General features: G+C 42.7%; 1 protein-coding gene across 1 annotated transcript in view; it reads right to left on the bottom strand.

Moving 5' to 3' along the window:
- Positions 1–10118, bottom strand: part of AK7 (adenylate kinase 7) — a 68306-nt gene that overhangs the window by 32193 nt on the left and 25995 nt on the right. The gene's annotated exons all lie outside the window — the stretch shown is intronic.

The following is a 10118-nucleotide window of genomic DNA, read 5'->3' as shown; positions in this document are numbered from 1 at the left end:
AGTTGGTTAAGCGACTGCCTTCGGCTCAGGTCATGATCCTGGAGTCCTGGGATCGAGTCCCGCATCAGGCTCCCTGCTCAGCAGGGGGTCTGCTTCTCCCTCTGACCCTCTTCCCTCTCGTGCTCTCTGTCTCTCATTCTCTCTCTCAAATAAATAAATAAAATCTTTAAAAAAAAAAAAAGAACTATGGGAATTTTTAAGCAAACAGAGTGATAAAGGTGTCTTTTGTTATGTTAATCAGGTGACTTTGGGATCCAACCTGAAGATGCGGGTTGATTGCCAACTTCCAGCTCCCCTGCCATCTCCAGGGATATGGAGATCAAGTTCAATCACCAATGACCAATGATTGTCTCAAACATGATGAAGCCTCCATAAAAACCCAAAAGGAGAAGGTTTGGAGAGCTTCTGGGTTGGTGAACCAGTGGAGATTTAGGGAGAGCAGAGAAGCTCCATGCTTTTCCCCAAACCTTGCCCTGTGCATCTATTCCATCTGGCTATTCCCGAGTTTTATTCTTTTATTAGAAACTGGTAATCTAGTAAGTAAAATGTTTCTCTGAATTCCGTGAGCCACCCTTAGCAAACTAATCAAACCCAAGGCTTGGGGAGGTGGGAGGGGTCATTGGAACCTCCAACCTATAAGGGTTGGTCAGAAGCACAGGTGATAACCTGGGCTGGCCACTGATGAGGGACAGAAACAGAAAAATGTCCACCTTTAGCCCAGGAGGCTGACCTAGCCTGCATAGTTTTGGTAAGGATCAAATATGTACTGGTTGCTACATTCTTTTTTTTTTTTTTTTTAAGTAAGCTCCACGCCCAACATGGAGCCCAACGTGGGGCTTGTACTTATAACCCTGAGATCAAGACCTGAGCTAAGAGCTTAATCAACTGAGCCACTCATGCCCCCTGGCTGCTACATTCTTAAAGGGTCTCATGACTGCCTGTATATTTCACTGATGGTTAATATGGAACTGAATGATAAGCACCAGAGAAATCTTGCAAAAGTAGTTTTACAAGTAGAAATTCAAAGAAACATTTATGATCTCATACCCCCTGCACGTCCCCTCCCCCTTGAACAGTAAGCGTATAACCACCAGCTTCATACAGCAAAAGTGCAGCCCTTTCTGCCCACAGGTCCTGTCCTGTGCTCCTTAAATAAACTTACTAAGTTGTACCATACAATAACTCAAGAATTCTTTCTTGACGGTTGTGTTCAACGACCCCACAACACAACTGGTGTTGGAAGTGGGGGGCAGTCTTGTAGGAATGAGCCCTAAACCTGTAGGAGCCGATGTTACTTCTAGGAAGATAGTGTCAGAATTGAGTTGAAATATAGGATGCCTGGCAGGTGCCCAAGAATTACTTGGTGTCATGGGAAACCCCTCCCAGAGTGCACGAGCACACATGTTGAAATTGGGAACCTTTATCAGGAAAATGAGTCTCTCCTCTGCTCCAGGTAATCCATGGGGGATTAAAAAAATCTAAAACCTCAGAGTGCAAATACCTAGAAATGCCATATAAAATGCCAATAGTATCCTTCGAGGATGGCAGAATTCTCAAGGACATGAGAGCTATCCTTAGGGGCCAAAAACAGAAGTGAAAACAAGAGTGATGAAGAGTGGACAGTGTGGGCACCCTGGAAAGTCGAGGGTCTCATGATCTAGGTGCGTGAGTTTTGAAATCCATGCGGGTAGAGGAGACAAACACTCAGTCTGGTAAAGTTAGGAGTTGGGCCACAATATGAACGGTTCATCCACAACAAAATGGTGAACTGGAAAAACTCCAACCTGTGGCAGAAGAAGGTGACAAGGAATTGTGTCAAATCTAGCCAAGGCTCCCTTGAGAATTTTAACCTTGACTTTGTACTTCTCAATGGTTTGTCTTTCACATTTAAATTACCTGCTTGATGTAGGGATTCCAGAACCAAAAATTAACATAAAAAGCATTTTAGGCAGTGAGACTCTTGGGGCACTTCAGAGAGGCAAATCAAAGCTCCTTGTACCCCCCCCCCCCCCGCCCGTGACTTCCCCTGTCCTTTAAAGCCCCAGTAAAGGGACAACAGCTCGGGCAAGGGTGGTGACCTCATTGTAGCAGATGAGTGCTGGTTTGAGGGCACAGCATTGACTGTCAAGCCAATTACAAACCATAAGGCATATTCTCATTGTGAATTCCCATTTCACACTGACCATCATGAATCTTGAAGGCATCTGATCCCTGAATATACTTGAGACTTTTATAGCAGCACTTTTGGAAGATACACTTTACACTTTGATACAAAGTGCACTTTACCCACTTTTCCCTGAGAATTCTTTTACATGAGGTTTTTAGGGGTGATGAGTTATAAAGAAATGGATGTTGACAATTTAAAGAAATGCTATTTTTAAAAATCCATGCCAAATTACAGGATTATCTTTATAACTGGAATTCCAGAAATCACAAGAAAATATGCTTACTAATAGAAACTTTGTACTGAAAGACCTTACTAAAGATGGGCTCACAAACCAAAATTATAACACTGATGAGGGAACAATCCACCATGAGTGAAATTAGACTTGCATTGCCTTCAGAAAATAAATTAGTAGAGATTCTGAAATAAATATGGTTATAATGATGAAAAAATTAAGAAATGGGAAACAAACAAACAAACAAAGAAATGGGAAACAAAGGGAAAAAACAAGATGATCAGGATAGTGATGATGATGATGATAAAGAATAGGCAGGTGGGGGGGGTGCCTGGGTGGCTCATTCGGTTAAATGTCTGCCTTTGGCTCAGGTCATGATCCCAGGGTCCTGGGATGGGGTCCCGCACTGGGCTCCTTGCTCAGCAGGGAGCCTGTTTCTCCCTCTGCCTCCCGCTCCCCCTGCTTGTGCTCTCTCTCTCTCTCTGACAAATAAATAGAGAAAATCTTAAAAAAAAAAAAAAAAATAGGCAGGGGGTAGAGCAAGGAACAGAGAACAGGAGCGAAGGGGGCTGACTAAGGTGGAAAAAGGAGGAGAGTTGATCACGTCTTAGCCTCCCTCCCTCCTGCATTCATGTGAGGCTGAGTCAGGCTGAGTTGGCCAGAGAGAAGTTGAAAATCAAATGATAGACTCATGACTTTAGTATTAAACCTGTCTGAGCCTTTGTAAGAACTAGAAAAGACTCCATTAATACCTGAGAATGGTCTGGAAAGCTGCAGACTTGGCTAGAAATATTGTCCTGCTCCCAATTATTAAGAAAAAAATGATTTTATAGCTTCATTCCAACAATGTCTAACACTGTGAAGGGGTTACAGGACTGTGCCTTGAAATGAGCAAGGCAAAGATCTAACTTAATGTCAAGGAGATATGGATACATTTACTTCATAGTGGGAGGTTTTTTAGTATACCCCTTCCTAGTAATTGATAGATTCAGGAGACCCCGAACTAGTAAGACATGCAAAATACCATTAAGAAACTTGACCTAAGTAGACAGATATGGCAACTGCACACAGGTTGGAAAAGCACAGGTTTCTCAAGTCCGTATGGAATTTTTTTTTTTTTAAAGATTTTATTCATTTATTTGAGAGAGAGAGAATGAGAGAGAGCACATAAGAGGGGGGAGGGTCAGAGGGAGAAGCAGACTCCCGGCCGAGCAGGGAGCCCGATGTGGGACTCGATCCAGGGACTCCAGGATCATGACCTGAGCTGAAGGCAGTCGCTTAACCAACTGAGCCACCCAGGCGCCCTCAAGTCCGTATGGAATTTAAAATAAAAACAACACTGGCCGTGTACTACGGAGCAAAGCATCTCACCAAAAACTACAGAATCGCCACCGCCCAGACCACATCCTCTGACCAAAAAGCAATTCAGTGAAAAATGAACAAAAAAAAGATGACACTAGAGGAGGAGTTAAGCTGGCGTAAGGGGACCCTATGCTTGCCTCATCCCTCCAACACAGCTAGATAAATATCACATCATTCCAAACACCCAAGAACTCGATCTGAACGCTGAGAGAACAAACTGCGGAACTAGAGAGACAAAAGAAGCCACATTATGGAAGGTAGGAGGTGCAGAGACATGATTCCAGGGAGAAAAGAACCACGGGTGCTGCAGAAAGGAGGGAGCCTTGATCTCGGAGAGAGGAGAGAGAGAGAAACAGAGAAAGCAGCATGGCGGGGATTGTACAAGAGAAACACTTCCCCAAAACCACTGACTGGGAAAACTAGAGCGACTGATGACTGCAAGTTTTTACAAGCAGTGGAGCCCAAAGTCGGAAGTTTTGGAAGTCCGTGCTACTGCTGGGTGGGACCTGGGGGGCACAGCTGTGCTCCTGCATGGAAGGAGGGAGTGGGCGGTGGGGTCTGAGGATCCCCTGGGTCGCACTGGGAGACAGCGGTCCCCTTCTCAGAGTGCATTGGGGAATGGTAGTGGTGGCACAGCCTCTGCAGGGACAAAAGAGCTGGCAGGCACCAGTGCGCCGCCTTGTTCATTAGCATAGGAACAGACACCTGCTGAGGGCAGTCTACCTTGGTGCTGGCTTTGTACTGCACTTTACTATAAACCCCAAACTGCCGCACGGTTGTGTGACTGCTTTCCTGGGACAAACCAGCACTGGCCACAACGCGGGGAGCCCCTCCCCCCGGAGGATCAGCACAGGTGCACGTGCACCAGGTGCCTCAGATTTGGAGTTTTGAAACCCAGCTGTGTACCTGCGATAAAACACAGGAGTACCGTGCTGCCTAGCGGGCAGACCGCTTGGACACAGACAGGGTGAAGGCAGGGATCTGATGGAAGCTAGGGACACAAGAGGGGAGATGGTTCATTCTTTTGTGGGGGCTTCCTGAACAGTGGTGGGTGGGAACTCCGCTATTCGGGGATGAGGGAGAGGGGTGATGCCATTTTTCTCCCTGCGTGGACAGACTTCATTGAGCAACGCAGTGCCCCCAAGTGGAGGCTGGAGCCAATTAAGCCAAGCCCCACCCCCTGCACCCTGTAGGTGCATCTTTACCAGGGCAAGTCAGCCTGAGAACCAGTGCAGCAGGCCACTTCCTGAGAGGACCAGCACAAACCCCTTGCTTACACCAAATTTACTGATCATAGAGTGCTGCAAAGATTCAGCTCTATGGAAAAGAGGATCTAGCCTCTTAACAAGCAAACCAAAACACACCTAGTTAAAACTTTGACAAGGTTCAAACACTCCGCACTGCAGGAGAAACTCTTCAGAGGACCGACTAGAGGGAAGGAGCAGCAAAAACACAACAACAAAGTGCACGCCCTGAAACACTTGCTGAAGCACCAGGCCCTGGACAGTATAGGACCTCTTCTTTTTTTTTTTTTAAAGATTTTATTTATTTATTTGAGAGAGAATGAGAGAGAGTGAGCATGAGAGGGGGGAGGGTCAGAGGGAGAAGCAGACTCCCTGCCAAGCAGGGAGCCCGATGTGGGACTCGATCCAGGGACTCCAGGATCATGACCTGAGCTGAAGGCAGTCGCTTAACCAACTGAGCCACCCAGGCGCCCTAGGACCTCTTCTTAATATAGCCATTACTCTGAGGAGCAGGAAATATAACAGGCTTTCCTAACACACACACACACACACTCAAACAGTGACCTAGACAAAATGACAAGACAGAGGAATTCACCCCAAAAGAAAGGACATGAAGAGGTCATGGCCAGGGATCTAATCAAAACAGATATAAGTAATATGCCTGAGCCGGAATTGAAAATAATGATTATAAGGATACTAGCTGGGCTTGAGAAAAACATAGAAGACACTGCAGAGATAAAAGAACTAAAAACTAGTCAGGTAAAAAAAAAAAAAAATGCTGTAACCAAGATGCAAAACCAAGGGGCGCCTGGGTGGCTCAGTTGGTTAAGCGTCCGCCTTCAGCTCAGGTCATGATCCCAGGGTCCTGGGATCGAACCCCACATCGGGCTCCTGCTCCTGCTTCTCCCTGTCCCTCCCTCTGCCACTCCCCCTGCTTGTGCTCTCTCTCTCTTCTCTCTCTGTCAAATAAATAAATAAATAAAATCTTAAAAAAAAAAAAGATGCAAAACCAACTGGATGAAATGACAACAAGGATGGAAGAAGCAGAGGAATGAATCAGTGATACAGAAGATAAAATGTATGGAAAGTCATGAAGCTGAGAAGAAGAGGGAAAGAAAAGTATTGGATCATGAATGTAGACTTAGGGAACTCAGCAACTGCATAAAGTGTGATAACATTCGTATCATAGGAGTCCCAGAAGATGAAGAGACAGAAAAAGGGACAGAAGGTTTGTTTGAGCAAATTATAGCTGAAAACTTCCCTAGTCTGAGGAAGGACACAGACATCTAAATCCAGGAGGCACAGAGAACTCCCATCAAATTCAACAAAAGCTGGCCAACACCAAGACATATCCTAGTAAAGTCTGCAAAATATAGAGGTAAGGAAAGAATCCTGGGGCACCTGGGTGGCTCATTTGGTTAAGCATCTGCCTTTGGCTCAGGTCATGGTCCCAGGGTCCTAAGATCGAGCCCCGCATTGGGCTCCTTGCTCAGTGGGGAGTCTGCTTCTCCCTCTCCTTCTGTGTTCTCTCTCTCTTAAATCAATCAACCAATTAATCTTTAAAGGAAGGAATCCTGAAAGCAGCAAGGGAAAGGAAATCCCTAACCTACAAGGGAAGACAAATCAGGTTAGCAGTAGATCTCTCCACAGAAACCTGGCAGGCCAGAAGAGAGTGGGAGGATATATTCAACGTGCTGAAGGAGAAAAATATGCAGCCAAGAATACTTTATCCAGCAAGGCTGTCATTCAGATAGAAAGAGAGATAAAGAGTTTTCCAGACAAACAAAAACTAAAGGAGTTCATGACCACTAAACCAGCCCTGCAAGAAATATTAAAGGGACCCTTTGAGTGGAAGAGAAAGACCAAAAGCAACAAAGAAAGGAACAGAGAAAAATCTTCAGAAACAGCGACGTTACAGGTAATACAATGGCAGTCAATGCTTATCTATCAATAATTACTTTAACTATAAATGGACTAAATGCTCTAACCAAAAGACACAGGGTATCAGAATGGATAAAAAAAACCCAAGACCCATCTATATGCTGCTTATAAGAAACTCATTTTGGACCTAAAGACACATCCAGGTTGAAAGTGAGGGGGTGGAAAACCATCTATCATGTTAATGGACATCAGAAGAAAGCCTGAGTAGTCATACTTACATCAGACAAACTAGATTTTATTATTTATTTATTTATTTTTTTTACTTTCTTTTTTTTAATTATGTTCTGTTAGTCACCATACAGTACATCATTAGTTTTTGATGTAGTGTTCCATGACAGACAAACTAGATTTTTACTTTTTTTATTTTTATTTTATTTTATTTTTTTTAAAGATTTTATTGGACAGAGAGAGACACAGCAAGAGAGGGAACACAAGCAGGGGGAGTGGGAGAGGGAGAAGCAGGCTTCCTGCAGAGCAGGGAGCCTGATGCGGGGCTCAACGCGGGGCTCGATGCGGGGCTCGATGCGGGGCTCGATCCCAGGACCCTGGGATCATGACCTGAGCCGAAGGCAGACGCTTAACGACTGAGCCACCCAGGTGCCCCCAAACTAGATTTTTAAACCAAAGACTGTAACAAGAGATGAAGAAGGGCACTATATCATAACTAAGGGGTCTATCCAACAGGAAGATCTAAAAATTGTAAATATTTATGCCTCCAACTTGAGAGCAGCCAAATATATAAATCAATTAATAACAAATAAAGAAACTCATTGATAATCATACCATAATAGTAGGGGTCTTTAACATCCCACTTATAGCAATGGACAGATCATGTAAGCAGAAAATCAACAAGGAAACAATGGCTTTGAATGACACACTGGACCAGATGGACTTAACAGATATAGCCAGAGCATTTCATCCTAAATGCAACAGAATACACATTCTTTTTGAGTGCACATGGAACATTCTCCAGAATGTTCCTGGGTCACAAATCAGCCCTGGGTCACAAATCAGCCCTCAACCAGTATGAAAAGATTGAGATCATACCATGCATATTTTCAGACCATGAGGCTATGAAATCTGAAGTCAACCACAAGAATAAATTTGGAAAGAACACAAATACATAGGAGGTTAAAGAACATCATACTAAAGAATGAATGGGTTAACCAGGAAATCAAAAAAGAAATAAAAAAAATACATGGAAGCAAATGAAAATGAAAACACAACAGTCCAAAATCTTTGGAATGTAGCAAAGGCAGTCCTAAGAGGGAAGTATATAGCAATACAGGCCTATCTCAAAAAGCAAAAAAAAAAGTCTCAAATACACACCTAACCTTACACCTCAAGGAGCTAGAAAAGGAACTGCAAATAAAGCCTAAAGCCAGCATAAGAAGGGAAATAATAAAAACTAGAGCAGAAATAAATGATACAGAAACAGAACTAGTAGAACAGATCAATGAAACTAAGAGCTTGTTCTTTGAAAGAATTAATAAAATTGATAACCCCCAGCAAGACTTATCAAAAAGAAAAGAGAAAGGTCCCAAACAAATAAAAGCATGAATGAAAGAGGAGAGATCACAACCAACATCACAGAAATACAATTATAAGAGAATATTATGAAAAATTATATGCCAACAAACTGGGCAATCTGGAAGAAATGGATAAATTCCTAGAAACATACAAACTACCAAAACTGAAACAGGAAGAAATAGAAAATTTGAACAGACCCATAACCAGCAAAGAAATTGAATCAGTAATCAAAAATCTCCCAACAAACAAAAGTCCAGGGCCAGATGGCTTCCTAGGGGAATTTTACCAAACATTTAAAGAAGAGATAATATTAATTCTTCTCAAACTGTTCCAAAAATTAGAAATGGAAGGAAAACTTCCAAACTCATTCTACAAGGCCAGCATTACCTTGATTCTAAAGCCAAAGACCCCACCAATTTGGGGCTTGAACTCAAAACCCTGAGATCAAGACCTGAGCTGAGATCAAGGGTTCGACCAACTGAGCCACCCAGATGCCCCCAGAATAATGTATTTTTAAAATAAAGTTTTGTATTATTTAGAGCATGAGACAAATTTAATGTTTTTATAAGAAAACATTAAAATGGTAAGATTTCTCCACTTTAGACTATCACATAAATTATTTGTGTGTGTTTGATCATCTAGATAATTGAACATAAATTATCAAGAAATCATGGATTCTCTATCTGGGGCAATGCTCAATGCTTAATAAAATAATACACTCACAAGATTTGGAATTGGAAGAAATTTAGACCTGTCTAGTCTAGTGCCTTTATTCATTTAACTCCAAAACTTTAATGACTTAGCAAAGGTCATAAATTAATGGGTAGAAAAGGGGCTAGAACTCCAAATCCCGGTGTTATTTCCTTTAAATATTTTATACTTGCAAAATCTTAAAAAAAAAAAACCTTAAAAAAAAAAAAAAGGAGGCGCCTGGGTGGCTCAGTCGTTAAGCGTCTGCTTTCAGCTCAGGACATGGTCCCAGGGTCCTGGGATCAAGCCCCGCATCGGGCTCCCTGCTCAGCAGGAGGCCTGCTTCTCCCTCTCCCTCTCCCCCTGCTTGTGTTCCCTCTCTCTCTGTGTCTCTCTCTGCCAAATAAATAAATAAAATCTTAAAAAAACAAACCTTAAATATTTTATACTTGCAGTGTTTGTATTGCCAGAGTTAAAAAAAAAAAATTGTTTTTGTTTTATTAAAAAATAGAAGACAATGTTCCTATCATAATATCCTCTGAGACCACTAGGTGTCACCTTAGAGCTATGATTACATATCACTACTGTGGGTTCTCTGCTCATGGGAAAAACGTGGTGGATGGAACCTTTAGAGGTTTGGGGGTTCTACATAAGTTCTACATAAGTTAAATGAGGATGATGATAATAGCCCTTGATTCACAGAATTTTGAGGGATATCTAGGAGATACACGAGGATTACATGAACTACCATAAGTAAAGCATTTAGCGCAGGGCCTGGCACTTAGTGAGGAAACCCTCAATAATTCTTAGTAAACTCATTCATCACCAGGGCATTCCTATTATCTATTTTGACAAAAGATAGGAAATACAATGGTTTTACAATATCTATGTATCAAAAAGATAAATTCTGCTGCAGCAGAGGGCTAAGAAGCTGTTCGTGTTTACAAGAGTT

Source organism: Phoca vitulina, unplaced genomic scaffold (assembly GCF_004348235.1).
Source record: "Phoca vitulina isolate PV1807 unplaced genomic scaffold, GSC_HSeal_1.0 scaffold7, whole genome shotgun sequence".
NCBI lineage: Eukaryota > Metazoa > Chordata > Mammalia > Carnivora > Phocidae > Phoca > Phoca vitulina.
This window is presented reverse-complemented; position numbering and strand designations above follow the sequence as displayed.